General features: G+C 42.1%; 1 protein-coding gene across 4 annotated transcripts in view; it reads right to left on the reverse strand.

The window, feature by feature from the left end:
* The window catches only part of CDK17 (cyclin dependent kinase 17), a 96257-nt gene extending 86387 nt beyond the window's left edge, over positions 1-9870 (reverse strand). For 2 of the 4 annotated variants that reach the window (XM_082779492.1, XM_082779489.1), the window contains exon 1: positions 9443-9869. The gene's annotated coding sequence lies outside the window, so the exon portion shown is untranslated. Of the gene's footprint in view, positions 1-9442 lie in introns of all 4 variants that reach the window. The other 2 variants (XM_082779490.1, XM_082779491.1) reach the window with 2 other exon arrangements.
* Positions 9871-18668: the final 8798 nt, after the last annotated feature.

Genomic DNA, 18668 nt, shown 5'->3' on the forward strand with positions numbered 1-18668 from the left:
AACAAAAGAACCTCTGAAATAAGCTACACTTTCAGTTACCAGGAGCAACTGTGTCAATCTCATCATGGAAAGAGACAAATCTACAACTGACTTTATGCATTGTAATGTCATTAAAAGTCAGTACTGAGCATCAGATACAAGCTTAATAATATGCTGAAATCTTCAGTAAGCTTACTTTACCTTGAAGTGCATGTATTTTAAGAAACAGGCTCTCGTAATACAGAAAAAGATCATTTTTACTTGCAACCCTGCAACCCTTGCAACCTTGGTTTCTGGAACTGCCATGAGACATAAAATGAAAACAGATCATTCAGGTACCTATTTCGATATTAAAATACACTATCACTACCAATCACACTGCTGAAATATTAATTTGTGCTAGGCACCTGCAAGTAGATGTGAAGAATAAAAAAAAGAAACTGAGTTTTCTTGCTTATGTATTAAAGATCCAAGTTCATAAACAGCAAGGGCGGCAGGGGGTGTACATTATTTATCTTTAGGCACCTGAGGCACTTAGTAGACAGTTCTGTATCAATTCCAGGGTCAACTAACAGTTTCCCACTGTCAGTAAGAAAATTCTTGGCTCCCCAGCTACCTTCTCCTCTTCTTTGCCATCAGTCATGTAATTATTTCTCTTCCTCCCAGTATTTTACAGATAGAAGTTTACAAACAAAACAACAAAACGCCCAAATCAGCCAATCTAGTACTGTTCATATTTTAGATGAGAAGAAACTATTTGTTAAAATAAAACTATTAGCTAAAGTAGTTTCCAAGATTTACCTTCTCACTCCTAGAAATGGATAATTAGAAGTAATAGAGGTGTTTTGCTGAGATACAGCCACAGATGCAAATCATCACTGGCTACCTATTCACCCCCAAAATAACATAACAAGGACAAAGAACTTATGACTTAAATCCATCAACTAACGTCCACCTCTTCCACTAACAGAAATATTCACAAATAGCAGGAAACCAAAATGCCTATTAGGTAAGAATACCGAAACAAAATCCCGTTTTAAAGGAAGCAGGCTGTGAATACTTTGTTAACATCACTTTACATTTTATACACAAACTAAAACCAAACACATTTTAAAGTGCAGAAACTAAGCTTGCTAAGTAAAGCGTATCAAGTCTGTAACTTCAGAACTCACAATCTACTTGGTATTGTTCCTAATGTTTTAAAATTGCAAAACTCAAAAAGCGAAGCATATAGCTACTGAGCAAATTAATTACTATATAATATTACGTTGTTTTTCCTGTGCTGTCCAGAAAAAAAGGAGTATACGTAATATTAAATGGCCTTCCTCTCCCTTAATACATTTTAGAAGCTATTTCTTGGCTTACAGACCAAACATTTTGCTTTTGAGAATTATATCCAGATGAAGGAGAAACAAGGCACAATAAAACATTTAGGTTAACTGTATTTCCTGATAAACAACCCAGTATTACAGGCAGCAGGTTTAAAAATACTGTGACTTGTGCAAACGGGAACACTGTAAGCTGTTTATCTTGTTTAATCCTGAAGGTAAATAGCATAAGCTTTAAAATATTTTGCTTCTTTGCCATAACCTACAGAATCATCTTGACAAAGGTAATGAAATACCATGGAGTATCTTAAACTTTTCCAATTGCCTCTAAATATGCTTTATCAGAGTACTGTACAGATTAGAAATACAGGAAATTATTTCCACAAACACTCTGTAAAATTCAATGGTTTAAATCCAAACCACAGCTTCAGTGAAGCCAGGACCTCTTCCTGTGTCCCCTGAGGTGATCAGTTCTTCAGAAAGGACATAGGCCCTGTGCAAACGCCCTACTGGGCCCCTTTAAAAGATGACCACTGCAGTTATTAACTTTGTTGTTGTTGTTGTCTATGCAGACATTTGGAAAAAGGTTCATGTCTCAATTTCAGCTCATGTAGTTCAGTTTTTAAATATTTCTTTCAAGAAAAAATATTACCTTCATTTTCCTTAGATTTCTCTCCTGCAACATGAACAACTTCAAACAAAAAAATCCTATTTCCCTTCCTAACTCCCATCTCAAAGATGTACCCATACTTAAAATTAATAATATATATGTATTACCAGTAACTATTTACCACTGTCCCTTCTTATTCAGTACCAGAATAAGTATCCGAGCTGCTGTTTTACACATCATTTTAAAAAGACTTTTATACAGAATATATGCTCGATATATTTAGCAGTTGAGGACCTCCTTTCCTCCCTGTACAATAGGAAGTTTCCTCTCCCATCTGCTCAGGATATTTATAAAATTAAATAATCACAGACTGTTGTTCTCCCATTGATTCTGCAGAAAGTGACTATTACCTAGGTAAAAACAAAACTGAAGTTGAACCCCAATGCCTGTTTTAACCTCCACTGGCTCCCCAGCACAGCCCTCAGACGCTCACAAAAATACCTGTTGGTAAAAGGATGCTGGGGACGAGAGCTGCCAGCCAGCCAAGGGGAGAACAACCGCGGGTGGAAGTAAGTGTGCCAAATTGACGCTGGTTTAAATCCTCAGTGGAGAACAGAAGGTACTTGCAGGCAGCACAAGGCCAAGCATGGTCTCCCATGATCATACTGGAAGACCTAAGCTTTATACCTAGATTTCGGAGCAAATATAAATAAGGTGAATTATGAGATACTTTTGCAAGGAGACACTTAAACAATTTAGTAAGATATTTATGGCAAAGACTGAGTAGTACTTAAGAAAGCAACAGCCCTCCTGCATATTTAAACACTCTACTTATGTTTATGACAACTAGATCTTCGTGAACAGAGAAAGAACAGAGAACGTGGTTCTTGCAATAAGCTAAGGGCGGCCTAGAAAAAGGGTTTTAGTTTTCTGCAGTTAAACATATATGGCCACAACTTCTTTGGCCTATGCAGAATATTTATGAATTTTACATTCAGAAATTCAGCTTTGGGATGTACAGAAAATCAGTGGAAATCTAATAAAATGTATTTTATTATTTTAAAATTGACTTTTGTCCTCTCGTACATTATTTATGAACGCTGTATCTTAACAAAATAAATAAAAGCTTTTCCTAAAGCCCACATACTGAATGCAGATCAGAACTTATTATCTGCTCCGTATTATGCATGAGAAACTACTCTGAAGCTTTACAAAATTAATCCCAAAACCAAAGGCTAATATTAATAACTGCTTACATTTGAATTGTTATAATTATAAAATATCATTCATTTATTTTAATAGTTAGCATGCTGTAGTCAATCTTTTGGAGCCTGAAATGAACGCCACATCAAGCAAACAACCAGGAAACAGCCATTTTTGCGAGCATCCCCCCTGCGCTAATGACCCATTCTGCAGTACCCATTGTTTCCCCCCTTCTCTGTGATCTCCAAAAACCATCAGCAATTTTCACTTTCTTTTACTTCATTACTGCAAACGCCTGACGGCGCACACCGAGCTCCCTCCGAAGCCTGCTTGGACACTGCTGAGCCCTCATCGCACGCGGTTACGCAACGGCCCCTATTTATAGCGAACCACTTGATTCCCATTATCAGCCAGGTTTTACACCGTTTCATACGCAGACGTTTCATCTGTCGTTGTAGTCCCCCAGTCAAAATGTCACGAAACAACCAGCTAAAAGGTTTTACAGAAGCCTGTCTGCGGTACCAACAATATTATAGCACACGCAGTTTGTAATCTTATCAGGAGACTCGAAAGTTATTCTCACAAGAGCAGCCTTCCATAAATCTGTGCTCAACGACAATATTCTTTTCCTCTACTTAACCTCCCTCTCTGTCACTACCCAGTACTATGTTTATCGCTAACTGTTAAAAAACACTGAAAGAAATCTTCATTTGGGCTAATTACAGAATTTCCCAGCGTTCTGAGACACGCTGAAAGACATCAACGGCAGCAGCACAGCCGAAAGCGCCCCATCGACATTTTACAATTCTTACTACACAACTTCAGGGGCTGTTGTTTAACACCCCCAAGCTATTTTAAGGAAGTGTTGCAAAGCATTATACATGACTATCATCTGGTTTTACTTCCGAATATAGCAGTACTTAATGATCATCATCGACGACTTCTGAGTATCATCAAACGCTACCATTTTCTTTAGTATTTTAATGAACTGACAGCCTTGCTAAAATTTATTTTCTTCCTAAAACACATCCTGCCTTTTTCTCACAGCCTGAGACAGCGTGGTTTTTCCTCATCACAGTCTTTAGCTTTCCTTATTGATACATCCACTTAATTCAACTTCAACTTCTTTATGTTTTAGTCAGCTGGCTTCTTTATTCTGCAGACAACTAACTTTTTTTTTTACCCAAATAGGACAATGAGTTTTCTTGGCAATTCATATTTCTCAAAGATCTTAATTTTAGGGAATAACAATTAGTACAGATACTGCAGACCTCACTAACTATGATATTTAATGATTGCTGTATAAAGACACGTTGCAGATACCTGAACAAAATGCAAACAAATCAGGTTATACCGATATCAGTACAGTGAGAGTAGAAAGCCAAAAACACCTGGAAAGAGACATTTCTGGAAGTAGGCTATGTGTGCTACAAAAGTTCACTACAATATCAGAAGAGACACATGCCTGCAAAATGCCCTGATCCACAGAGCAAAGAAAAAGCCATGATCTTGCCAGCTTTAACACAAACTGAAAGCATGCAAGTGTTCTTAGTGAAGCTGACAAAGTACAGCTGTTAAGAGTCAGAGACCATCATGCAACTCTAGTATGCCTTGAAAACAGCAGCAGAGAAAGGAGTGCAATTATAAGGAATAGACTATAATTAAATGAAATATGATTAGAGAGCACATAGTAACATTCGCTTATACAAGATACTTAGCAAGTCCAACCTAAAATACAAAGACAGGCAAGAACCGTGGCCAGGAGTATAAATGAAAAGACATTTTTCTTTGTTGTGGTAGAATAACACAGCCTTGTTCATCATAATATATGCACAAGTAATCGTCCCAGAGAAGATAAAATAAAACAGAAAGGGGTGGTGGTGGTGTCACAGTCAAAACCTTGGATTAAACTGTGTTTTTCAACTCACTGTACTTTCAAAACATTAGAGAAATGAGCAACCAGAAATTTGTCCTTAAATTCAGAGGCCTTGTAGCATGTATTTATTTAAATGTTCATAAAGTTGGCTTATTTCTTTTTCTTAAATTCATTATGTCTAACTCTGCCCCACCACATGAAAAATTAAAGTGTGATTTGACAGTTTCTTTTTTCTGATTTTTTTGACCATGCTACTCACATTATTTTCTTTCTTTTTATCACTTGTGCTTGTACATCGCACCCTCTGAGAACCTGATGTTCCCTAATGAAAGAAATTTCTAATCTTTTAAAAACAGGCACTAGACCTCAAAAGCCCAAATATGCCAGTGAAACAGAGAGTTATGATGATTTCAGATATTGGTGTGTCTAAAGGATTTCATAATACAGTCATTCCTGGCGTGTAATAATCTCCACAAAAGTGGTAAATGCTTTATTGTCTGAGAACTTCACAATGGATCAGAAAATACAACAGCAAATATAAAATCAGAATTCTTCATTGCCATGGAAACTATTAAATGACCCAATTAACCTCTCTTTCTACCTCTCTTTCTAATTTCATGTAGCAGCACAAATTGCACGACTCCACAAAGCGGCCAAGATCTAAACATAAATCTGTATTCCTGTGTTGACTTCAGCCTTTCTTCAATAACAGCTAATGCTTTCCAAAAACATATAAACGCAAAAATACTGTAAAACTTGTACAAGAAATCACTTATTCAAGACTACATTCTTTCTTCACTCTGTTCATAATCACAGCCTAAGCCTACACTTCAGTGTTATTCTAAACTGTCGTTTTAATTACAAAAATAACATTCACTGGTTCTTCCACTGAAACCCAGCTTTTTTTTTTTTTTTAATATAGAGAGGATATTATATGATGAATCAAAAGCTAGCCAGGTGCAACCTATCGGAGGCACTCTTTAAAGTCACCAGTTTCCATATAACTGGATCACAGAACTGAAGTAGAAGTTTTTCTTTTCGTGTTCCTATGCTCCAAGTTGGCAAAAACAGAGTAGGTTTCAGTTTTGTTTCTTCCTTGTGATTATCAGCATCAGCGGTTAAAGGCTTGAGGTTTAAACTGCTGTCGGTCGATATTCAAGTTAGCGAGCTCAGCTGAGCTCTGGAGTTGCTACGTCCATGAAAACGAGGCCAGGAAACCAACAACCCAGTGAGAATTACCAATCTACCACGTCAGTTAAGAGCACACATGGGTGGATTTGTATTTGATACAGAATTATAGCTAGTCATTTGATTAAACAAGCATTCCACAGTATTTCTGGAAAAAGCAGTATCTGTTCTTCCTTGCTTAATGGAGAAAAGTGTGTCTAGGCCCCAAAAGTTACATACAGCAGGATATAGAGCTCTTCGTACGTAGATTAAAAATAAAATAAAAACACAGTCTTAAATTTCTTCAATTTTTTTTTTGGTAATAAAACATAAAGATATTGCTTCGTGATCAAAATATTTAAATATAAAATGTTTTTAACCCTAACATCCCAGTAAAATACTCTCTATATCAGCATGTGAACTGGCACCAAAAAAATTCCAGCTCTTACACTCAAAATGAAGATGTCATTGCTACAATTAGGTACACTGCAAAAAAAAGGCAGTGATCACTAGCAATAGTGTTTCAGCTGGTTCTTTAGATGTGAAGTACAGCATTTGACAGCACAAACAAAATGAAGATCATAGAATTGTTGAGTAAACATTTGGTATTTTAAATGAGTTTTTACATGCTGAAGTTGTGGACTAGTGATTTATATTAAATTCTGAAGTGTCACTGATTACAGTGGTGTCCAGCTGAGTCATTAGATACATACAAAGGGCTTGCTGTACAAAACAAAGCAAGCATTAAAAAGCATACAGCTAAGAACTTAAGATACCTGTAACTGAAGGATTACAAGCAACATTGAGTAAGTTTACAAACACTGAATATACTAGAAAAGCTTTATTATTACTGAGTCTGACTTTTAGTCATGATGTCCATTTTCACATCACACCAGATTATACCAGGATACCAGACTCAGTAATGACAGAACTAGTATACGCCTTTTAAAGAAACAGCTGATTAGTTTTCTTGGCTAATAAATAAAGGCTGAGCAGTGAGTAAATTATCCACTGCTTCCACTGAATGTGGCAGGAACAATTTTCAGGAAAGTTTTAATGCAGACAGTGTTCAGTCACCAATGAAGCCTTTCCTGATTGCACTTTTTAGGTTGGCTTACTCAAATATACAGTACTGAACCAGAACTTATTAAGACTAGTGATATATTTTTTATTCGTCCAGCAGCAGGTAGTTATCTAAGAAATTAGAAGAATGTATACGTTAACAATCCAGCCAAAAAATACTGTGCAGTATTAACAGTATTGTAACAATAGCACAGGCGTACAGGATATCTTAACATCCATGTCATAAGCAATCTCATATTATTTTTTTACACTGCAGTGTTACGCAGAAATTGAAGCCAGAGCCATTCATGGAAAAAACACAGCCCTGCTCTGTTTTTCAGTTATTCTAAACCTAATTGTATTTGGAACAACACATTAAGCATTTTGCTACACGTTAAGGGTGTTTTATGTATTGAGAAGATCAATTAATGCACTACATCCTTGGTCCAGCTTAAAACAAATGACCCTGTGCTCTCAAACTGTAATTTGCTCAGACAACACAGGCTCCAATTTGCAAGCTCTTCAGCAGGGCTGCAGGCAGACCCCACCTACTGATTTGTGCAGAATTCCAACCTGGGTAAACACAAGGCTGCACCAAACAGCATGCAAAACCAGGGGATGAACTTCACTGCGCTATCCTTAATAAAGGCTCTGTAAGCCAGACTCTTTATTGTCAGAGCAGCATTCAAATAACGCCATCAAAAAAGGATGCTTTCATCTTTCAAATGTAAGTGGCCTTCTCAACGCCAAGTTAACATTAGAATGATTTCTCTATGTTGGAGGAGTAAATTTAGTTTGGTCTTTCAAGTATAAACAATTTTAAGGAAATCTTTCACTATGCATTTCAAACATGATTTCATGTTTTCGTATCTGTTACTTCTGCGCTAATTACTCAAAACGGGTCTTTCTCACCTCGCTTACTGAATTGCAGGTATAAATAATAAGAGCCGCGTACTGAGCGCACAGAATTGCTACAACAACGCAATATGGCCATTTCTTCAAGCACAAACAATACCAGATCACCTCCATCACTTTTACACAGTTATATCGTGAAAACAAAGCTGAATTTCATAGAAGTTTTCTTCTGTCCCATGTCTTCCAAGGATTTAACCTTTGGATACCTACTTTCCAGTTCAATTAATATAATTTAAAAAGGAGGGGAGGGAATGGAATAATGTCGAACTAGGTTTCCCCTGCTCCTATCTATGCCATAATTGATACACGAAAGTTGCTATCGATCTGCTAAATTACAAAAGGAAAAGAAGCAGACGCCTGAGTTTCTTACTGAAATGAAATAAAATAAAGGAAACAGAGGCCTCTGAAATTCAGTTGTTTGGGGCCATGGTATACCTCAGCCCCGTCCCCCTCACAGTACCGAAAACCACCATTAGAAATAGCACCCCAGAAGGTCCGGAGTTTAACACAACTCTGGTCAATTCCCGAAACTGACGCAGAAACGAGACAAAGGGGATGGGAGTCAGCCCTCTCTGAAGGCTAACCCACCTCTGCGAAGACCTGGGCAGGAGCAGCGAGCGGCGCAGGTTTCCTTGACATGCCCAGCACCTAATGGCAACCCCTTCCACCTCCCTGGCCAGGGAAGCACCATTTTGCTCCTCCTGGCCCCATGCCATCACATTTCTCCGAGAGGAAGGGGAGGGAGAAAAGGAGTTCACCGAAGTTCAGGGTCAGCAAATGCTGGCGGATCCTGTCACTTCGGGGCGTGCTGTGCCCCGCACAGAAACCTGCGTTATTTGGGGTCTGTGTGTGGGGGGGGGGGGGGGGAGCCCTGCGAGCCGCGAGTGTGTCATCCGTGCGGAGGCTGCGAGGCGGGGAGCTGTCAGCAGCAAGCAGCCTGGCTTGGAGCGGAGGGGGGCGGCGGGGAAACGAAGGTTACAGAAAAATAAAATAAAATAAAATGAAATACACTAAAACGCGGGGACGCTCACCGCACACACATCCCTCCCCCCCCAGCACCCCCCCGGGCCTCGCTTTCCGGGACGGCCCCGGAGAGCGGCGCAGCCCCGGCGGGCAGCGGAGCCCCCCCCGCAGCCCTCCCCGGCCCCGGGGGCTCCCCGGGCACCCGCTCGGCGCTGCCGGGGGCTCGGTGCCCGCTCCCCGCCCGCTCCCCGCGGTGCCCCCGTCCCCGCCGCGCACTCGCAGGCCGAGGCGCCGCTCCGGCAGCCCGGGCAGGGCAGACAATGCGCGGCCCCAACTCACCAGCAGCGCCGGGGCTCCGCGGGGCCGGGGCCGGTTCCTCTGCCCCCTTTCTCCTTCCCCTGCTCCGCCCGGGAGCGGTGTCCGGACTCCGCCGCCGCCGCCGGGAGCCGAGCCGCCCCCCTCCCGCCTCCCCCCCGTTCGCCGCCGGCCGCGCCGCCTCCCCGAGGCCAGTCACTGGATTCCCCGCTCCAACATGGCTGCTGCTGCTGCTGCTGCTGCCCCCGCCGCCGTCGCCTCGCCGCCGAGCGGCCGCGGGCCGTGCTCGGGAGCCGGGCACCGAGCGGTGCCGGGAGCGGAGCGGAGCGGAGCGGGCGGCCTCGGCCGAGCCGGGCAGGGCAGGGCCAGGCAGGGAGCTGCGCGGCGCCGAGCCGAGCCGAGCCGGGCTGCGCCTCTCCGCTGCGGGCTGCCGCCGCCTCCGCCCGCCCGCGCTGAGCCAGCCCCGCCGGCAGCCCGAGCGCAGGAGGGGCCGGGGGGGAGGCCCGGCCGCCGGCGACACCTAGCGGCTCGGGAAACGGCCCCGGGCGGCCCAGGGGGGTCCGGCTTGCCCGGCCGCCCGCCCCCGCCGGACGGGGTCCCCGCCCCGGCCGGGTTTGGTCGCCTCAGGTGTGGCGGCTCCTGGCCGTGTTTCGGCTTGGGTCTGCGGGGCGACCGAGCCCACCTCTGAGGTAGCAGCTCCCCCCCGGCCGCCAAGTCAATAACTGGAGTTAAGGGAAGCCGTGGAGCTTTTGCGGATTGATTTCGCACTTGGGAGCTACAAAAACATCCTTTCCGTGTTCATCCCGTGGTATTTTCTTCCCTTTGTCTCCTACATCCGTGGTCCCCATACCACCACGAACCTCTGTGCTCACTCTTCCAGACAACCGCGCTTCCCTCCTGCTCGTCCATTTACAACCATTTTCCCTTCAAAATGATCCAGCTTGCATTCCCTCACTTCTTAGCCCTTGCTGTCCCTACATTTCTTAAGCTTTCTGTGCTACCCAACATGACCTTAGAGATAAAAACTAGCCCTATGGGCCATTTATTCCACTCTATCTATTGTTGCCATGTTTCCACCACACGAAGAACAAAACATAACAGCAAGTCTGAATCCACTGTGATTTTAGTGATGTGTGTTTGAACTTCAAGTACCAGGTCATAGGTACACATAGGGCACAATTTGTCTGACTGCGGTTTTTTGTTTCTTTTTTCCTTTTGGTCATTTTCCGTTTCATCCATTTGGTCACCTGATTCTTTCTGCCTGCTTGGTTATTCTCATATTTTGTTGGCCAAAGTTCACTGACTCAACCACGGGGCCTTCTGTCCAAACAGACCGCCAGTCCTCTCACGGACCCCAGCTACTGACTGAATACGCAAGGCCAAATCGTGGTCTCCTTAAGGAGACCTGACAGGACTTTTATGTTCCTGTACACACCGAGGGAGGCTTACAGCTCTTTTGCTTTGCAGGCAGGTCTGTGCTGAGGTGGAGCCCAGAGTGTATCTTAATTTGCAGCAGCAAAATTTGCAGCAGCTGATCTTGAGGAGCTGCATGTGCAGCTTATTCTAGCCAGTCCTTCTCCACAGCAGGGCCAAGTGGGAGCTGTGCTTGCCGGAGCGGCGCCAGCTAGAAATTCCTCCGCTTCCAGCTCAGTTGCAACCTTCCAGCAGAGCAAACGAACCAGAACACTGACGAAGATGTTTCCCAGTAAACAGAAGTAACTCGCTCTCTGGCCTAAAAAGGAATGCAAGCATCAATCCACTCCTTACGTGCATACAAACTCACTTTGCTCATGTTGACGTACACTTTTGGTGGAATCAGCTGAGGATAAAAAACAGTAAATATGACTCAGAAACACACTTCAAGTTTACAGAGACAAAACATGATTACTGAGCTCTTCCTGCTGAAGACATAGGATAGCAGCCTTACCTTTGCAAAACTTGTGGGATTTTTAATAGCACGGAGAAGGCAGACATTCAAGCTTTGAACTTCCTGGCAATGCAAAGATATCCCTTACAGATCTCCTTTAAAGCTCAGGACCTACCAGTTCTTGCTAGACCTACCAGTTCTTCTCATCTGTGAATGCTAACGAGATGATCTGTGTTTGTTTTATCTTATTCAATTTGAAGGCTATTTGGGGTAAGTAATATCATTATAAATGATTGTATGCAAGTTTGTTAGTATATACATGAACTGTAAAACAAGTTCTTGAGGCAGCACAGCAGCAAGTGCACCCATTGCAGCACACCCAAGTAAATTATCTTCCATAAATGAGGTACAGGGGACAAGGCGGGCTGGAACTTTATGAAGTTGTGCTTTGTTTTCAAGTACCAAAAATATTAGAAAGACAGTAGTACTTCTGCTGTGCTTATATTAGTTTATACACATTAATGTCTGCCATTGGTACTTCAGTTATGACAAAAAATAATTATGACAAGAAACTAAGAAATGAGTGGTTAGGATGAACCATCCAAAGAATAAGGCATGAACAGTAGTTGTCATGCAATAGGAATATCTTAAGGTTTTCCACTTGTACTGGGGAGAATAATGAGTTGTTCACAGGGAAGAGTCTGTAACAACATAATTAATACCTGATCTCCATCTGGAACTAGATGATCTTTGAGGTCCCTTCCAACCCAAGTCATTCTGTCATTCTATGATCTGGTCTTTGTATGTTACCACTATCTGGTGCCCTCAGAGGAAGATTTTCATGTCTGTGCAAAAGACAGTACAAAACCAAGACAGTGACAGACATAGGTCTGAAGTGTAGGAACTGATTTTGATTAATTTATCCCACAAGTCTGGTTTTATAACTATAGCTATTGATTTTTTTATTATTATTTAGTGGAATAAGTAGCAATCAATCATATTTCCATCTAGCTAACCATGATTATTAATATTTTAAACTAGTTTTGAAACGGATTGGCTGGCAAATACGATAGGTCTGTTCTTGAAGACAGCGAGAATGGAGTACGCCCAAGTTCCCCGGCATGAATTGTCGCCACTGGATGACCTGATGAAATCTGCATCAGCCGTTAGATTACAGAGACAGCAATAGGAATACAGTGCCGTCAGGGGACTGAGATTTCCTGCCTCGAACATGAATATGCTGGCTTTGTCTCAGCATTTATAGGGCAGAAGGATGTAGTTATTCTGTGACAGTAAAAGTATAGGAGTTAAATCAGTGAAGTGCACATACTGGTAGATGGAAACATTACAGAACCATATGTATTTTTAACAATGTATGTGGAAAGCAGTTACTTTCCTGCCAAGACCCCAGTTCAGGATCGTGAGTTGCAGCAGCAGGAATTGGTGACCTCACAGCCACCCAGCAGTGTGGGAAAGCATTGTGCTCAAGTACAAGGGATGTGTTCATTTGCAGGGGAAAGACTGAAAGTCTTGGCAGGTAATTAAAAGGGGAAATGATTTTCAAATACAATATTTTGTTTTGAAATGCAATTGTTTTTTTCTATTGGATGCCAAAAATTTCTAAAGAATGCAATATCCTCTAACTAATTGTATCTGTGCTCTGAGAGAAGAAACAGAGCTATTGTTCTGCTCCCAGCAAGAGCTATTTATATATTAGTCTGTGTAGCACTCCTTTCTGTAATGATCTTCTTCCACCTACACAAAACTCCAATCCATTTAAAATATTAAATTAAGATCGTTTCTTGCTTTCTTATACCAAGCTGGTATTCACATAAAGCATTTTCCAGGTTACTTGGATTTAGTACAAAGTACTACTTGCAGACCTCTAGGCTGAAAAAAAAATAATAAGAAAACCGTTAGCGTCACTGGCAGACCAAACCCCTTCCTCTTGGAATGAATGGAAGCAGGAAATAGCAGCAAGAAGAAGGTCACCCTTTCAAGAAACAAAAAGCTACATACTTTTTCTGTCAACAAGAAATATAGCCATTTCTACCTTGATTTGAATAACTGATGAGTGGTCACTGATACAGCTGCACTGTATATTCCAGATAATAATAGGGAAAGTTACTGTTTGCTCTTGTAAACCTTACTTGTTCAGCAAGCAGGAGAGAGTTCCCGAAGTGCAAATATTGGTGTGTTTGTTATTTACACTTGAGATTTGCATTCTTGTAGCTGTACTGGTGTTTAGAAATTGATCGACAACTGGAGAAATTTCCATTATTGGAAATTTCACTGTCTTCTGTGCTTGACCCATATCTCTTCTCTATTAGTTTGACATTCCACAGCATATAAATATAATATATGGCATATATATGTGTGTGTATGGCATACCATTGTCCATTCTTTTCTTCTTCCTACTCCTTTATGTTGCCTTAACCTTTTCGTTTCCGTATGTAATTTTTCGACATCCTATCTAAATCCTACTTAAATATTATTTATAATTTCCTTATAACTTGTATCAAATTTTGAAGATTATTTATCATTCATGTTGATAATCAGTTATGTCTTTACAACATCTGAGTTGATGTTTTTATTTATATCAAGCATTTCTGGGACTTGGACATAAATGGTTATGCATATTTTTGGGATATAGGCCACAGTTTTAGTGGAGGGAGCAAAATCTAGTTTCATTCCTTGTTTTTTCCTGTATAAGCCAACTCCAGCTAATATCAGTGAAGCCTTTCCATTGACCTCAACACGAGGTTAGTCGTTGGACAAGGAAGTTAACAGCAAGGAGAGACTCTTTCTTCACATTTCTGCCCTGCTTAGCAAACAAATGGCTAGACACTCCTTTATTTCTGTGCTCTTGCTCTGAAATGCAGGACATCCTGCTTTTCAAAACCAAAGACATTAGGCCTACCCTAACCCCACACAATTATCCTACTCAGGTAGGAAATGGTGAGGTATTTTCTGTAAATTGTCTAAAAATGATAGGTTTCTGCAGTAGAAGATAGGTTGCTATGAAACTCAAGCCTAAGGTTGCTGAAAGAAAGATCTTTTTGATATTTTGTGTAAATTTTGTGTTGGAGACTAAAACTGGCGGGAAGTGAATCGATCAAGATCTGCAGGTAATGAAAGCAGGTCACTTGGGTATATGCACCTCTGCTGCTTCTCCTTTTCAAGTATACATTCAGAGATACACTTCTCTCCTTTATGAAACAGAAAGTGAAATGGCAGGGGAAGGGGCTCCTATTCTCCTCCCGTTTCTTTCATGCAGGTTCAGTATCTGGGACAGAATAGCAAGCATTTTTTCCCCTTCTTCTTTGTAAGTCAATTGCTTCATAGAAATTTGCAGTCATTACTCACTGAATTGATTAGAAATGCCATCAGTGAGTCTCCGAACATTTGTACTATTGCCAATTCATAGTACTTAGCGGATTTGAAAATAAAGCACAAAATACATGGAGACTCCTGCAGTTACAAGATTATAGGTGTCAAACTTCTGATTTCTTTCTTATTTTAATGGTTGCAGTCTCCAGAGAGTTTTATGATTTAAGTGGAACTGCTTTCAGCCATGACAAGCTGGTTACTTTCTTGTAATCCTGTTATATAAAAATGAAGTTTATTCTAGGAAAGATGGTATCAGTTCCCATGAAGATCAAACCAGATATTTTTCAAATTTATATAAGGCTGGACAGGAAGGTGTGAGGAGACATGGGACTGGAGCTAATATCCAATGTAGAGAGTATGAAGAGTATGAGAAATGGCACATGAAAATGGAGCCAGAATATGCCGTGAATGTTGGAGATGAAATGAAGTAAAGGAAATCTAGGGACAGAACAAACTGAGCTGATGAAAATGTAGGCTCCTATTGGGAGGACTGAGTAATGCACACACTGTTCTGTGCAAGTCAAATGTATAAGATGTATTGTTGATGTGCAGAGAATTCCTGATATAGTGGAATATAAATATATCCACTTGCAGCTGGCTGTCAGGACTGTTTTCAGACTTATAATGGTAGCTTGTGAGACATGAGTGGCAGATGATAGCCTGTTCAGAACAGGCACTAAGGTAAGACAAGGGGTAGATGAGGAGAGCCGGGGACAGATGGAAGAGAAAGTAAGAGGAACAAGAATGCAGGAAATGACGAGCTACGTAGATATAGGGCTTTGTCTGGCAGTCTGGGCTGATGTATTTTACTGTCTTATAATCTTTGCAAAACTAACTATGCAGGGTAGATAGGTAGAATTAAGATGTTGCTGTTTAATACATCACTGCTCTGGCTAGTCGCTCTACCCTTCTGCTGGAAGTTGTCACAGCCTGAGGGAGAGGAGACGGAGCCCTGCCTGTTTCCGTGGGTAGTGTGGCAATTAGCTCTAACCACTAGTAAGGACAGCGGGGTAGGTGAGTCAGATGCCTGCATTTTCTTCTGCCACTCCTCATCCAAGGACAGTACCCTCTGGCAGATGGGAGGGACAAAGAGGTGTAGTCAGTAATTTCTTAAATCAGCACAGCCAGATCAGCCTCCTGTTAACTCATCCTGTGAATCCTTGTGTCACTGAGGGGCTCCTTTCACTTACACAAGATCCAACGTTAGCTGTGTATTCCTTCCCCTTCAATGTTAGCATGACTGAAACCTTGCTAAAAGCCAGCTGGTGAAAAAGCGAAGTAATTTGATGTGTTGTAGGTGGCAAAGTCAATTGATTAAACCAGTATGTAACATACAGAATATCTCTGAGCATGACACAGAAAACATCACAGAACATCTTCAAATGAGATGAATAATTTCTACATTTATAAAGACCAAGAAAGAAAAGGTCACTCACATAAATTCCCATTGGTTTAATTGCAGAATTCTTCACTGACTCCTTTTTGTGTAGCTTCTTGTTATTTACTTTGCCAAATTGTTGACTGATCAACTAAGCTGTTCTCCAAGTCAAGCACAGCATTTTTCAAGGTCTGTTTCAGCACAGTGTAAAATAATTAGAGCTATAAACAAGAACGAAGCAGGAATGCCACAAACCCCCACATATCTATTACTTGTCATCTGGAGAGTCTAGCTGTTACCACAGAACCATGTTAAAATTAAATGCTGAGCTTTATTTAATGTACTTATTTGTTCTCCCCTTCTTTGCCTTTACAATTCTTATTTCAAAGCTCTTTTGTTCACTTCACAACATGGCATATTCATGATCATGTAGGTACTTATAATCCACAATAAACTGCTGTACAATCATACTTAGCTTTTAAAAACAAACAAATGTTCAATTGAAGCTTTTGTAGCCACTGCATAGGTGGCTGTCACGTTGGTTAAGCATTTTGCAGGACAGACATCCGTTTATATCAGTTTGTAGACAATACAGAATTTAGGATAAATGTCTGCTAGAAATTAAAAAGAAAAATAATAAAAAAAGAGGAAGGAAGTACGTTCTTGAAATTTTGTATTAGCGGGATTTCATAGCATTAGCATTCTCACACTATATTTTGTTTTAAAAATTAATTTACCTTTTTTTATAATTCATCAAAACATTTTATTTTGCCCACCAATGAGCTCTCCATAGAAACAGTTGTCTCTTAGTAACATACCGAGAATAGAGCTGCTGGATCTGTGTATACACTGCATCGGTGTACACCGCCCTGCGAGGGAGAATATGGGAGTTCTCCTTCCGTAACAGCAAGCTGGCACAGTGCTGCAACACAGCTCACTGCCCCCGAGCTTGGGCTCCTTACGTATGAGCCACAGGTCACTTCTACCTGCAGTATTCCTTGGCCTTCGCAGGGGCGTATCAGCGCTTGGTTTTGTTTAAATAGGACACGAGCCAGTGAACTCCAGGAGCACTTTTTGCCTGTTCTGTGCAGGTCACAGATAGGGCTGTCAGCTGGCAGTGACTTTTGGCCCCTGCCGATTGAATTCAGGACTGTTTTGGATACTGCCTCTGATATTTTTTTTCCGGTCTTTCTACGTGGAAAAATCTTGAAAATGTTATCACCCGTGTCACCTCGCTCCAGCCGCTCTGCTGGGCACTCCTTTCCCACCGTGTCACGGCCAGGCCAGACGGCTCCCTCTGCCCCTGGCTTTGCTGCCTCTCTCAAGGTCTTCCCTCTGCACCTTTTGCTCTCCCAGGGCTGCGCTACAGCCTCTGGCACACAGCGCTGCTGCCTCTCCTCCTTACGTGCGCCGTGCTTTCTCCGAAGCAGTCCAAGGGCATGGTTATGATGACATTTAGAGCTCCTCTGCAGCTCTGTGTCGATATTTACACTGAGCTGATCGTTGGTAAGGTAAGGATATGCCTACGCTGTAAAACCGCCTTAGTTTAACTGGAGCTGCCGGGGAAAACAAGCCGGCAGTACGGAGTGGGTCAGGGGCTGTGTGCATCTTGCATGCTTGGCCCCCAATTTGGGCAGGAGCCGTGCTATTTTGTGTGCTTAGAAGGGGATGAGGCACACATTTCGGCTGATGCTTAACCCCCTTCTGGTTGTTCATTGCTGGCTGAGACCAATGTCTGCCTTGGCTGGTATTCTCCCCTCCTTCAGAATACCCCAGGCCATTCAAAACCATTGTAGGGCAAACTGTGCTCTATCCCTGGCCCTCCACAGAGGCTTTTAGGATGGCAGGCAATGGAACATCCTATCCTGGATTTTGATTAAGGGAAAGAGTGGCTATCAGCCTTGGTTCCAGGCCCAGACTGAGGGACTGAAGACAAGATGTGTCTCAGCACACAGTTATTAAAAGAACATGTCTGGAGGCAAAGAAGAGGCCTAGGAACCAGGAGAAACCAGGCAGAAAAGAAACTCTCTCCCTGTGTGTGGGGAAAATGAGGTGGAGAGAAAGCATCTGCTGAAACGTGGTTTTTAAAATTCTATATTTGTGCAGTTAATCATATTTTGCAGCAAGCTATTTCAGAATAAGAAGCAGGGTGGCTGGGAAGGATTTTTTTTTTTTTTTTTTTTTTTTTTTTTTGTTCCAGGGGAACGTTAGGGTGCTGTGAACTGTTGAGGATGCTTCAGAAGGTTGTGTGAGGGTGGTAGAAGAGGAAGCTGAGGTGACAGAAGAAGCAGCAGAGTTGTAGAAGCCACGGGGGCTTTTCCACTCCTCTCTCACAACCCATGTCCACTTCTTCCCCTTCCTTCAGGTCTCTCTGGCTATGCCATCTCCATGTTCAGGTCTCAGGCATGTCACTCCTCACTCTGCAGGATGTGCCACCTTTCAGCAGCCCCAGTTCACTTCCTTTATCTTCCAGAAGGATGGGAATGGGGCAGATCAGGGACCTTTGCCTGGTGCTGAGAATGGATGTGAGAAAAGGAAGCAGACAGAGCATGGACAGGAGGGCAGGAAGGCCTGCAGTGATACTGAGAAGAGGTCTATTCAGAGGGAAGGGATTC

This window comes from Aythya marila (assembly GCF_965140915.1).
Source record: "Aythya marila genome assembly, chromosome: 1".
NCBI lineage: Eukaryota > Metazoa > Chordata > Aves > Anseriformes > Anatidae > Aythya > Aythya marila.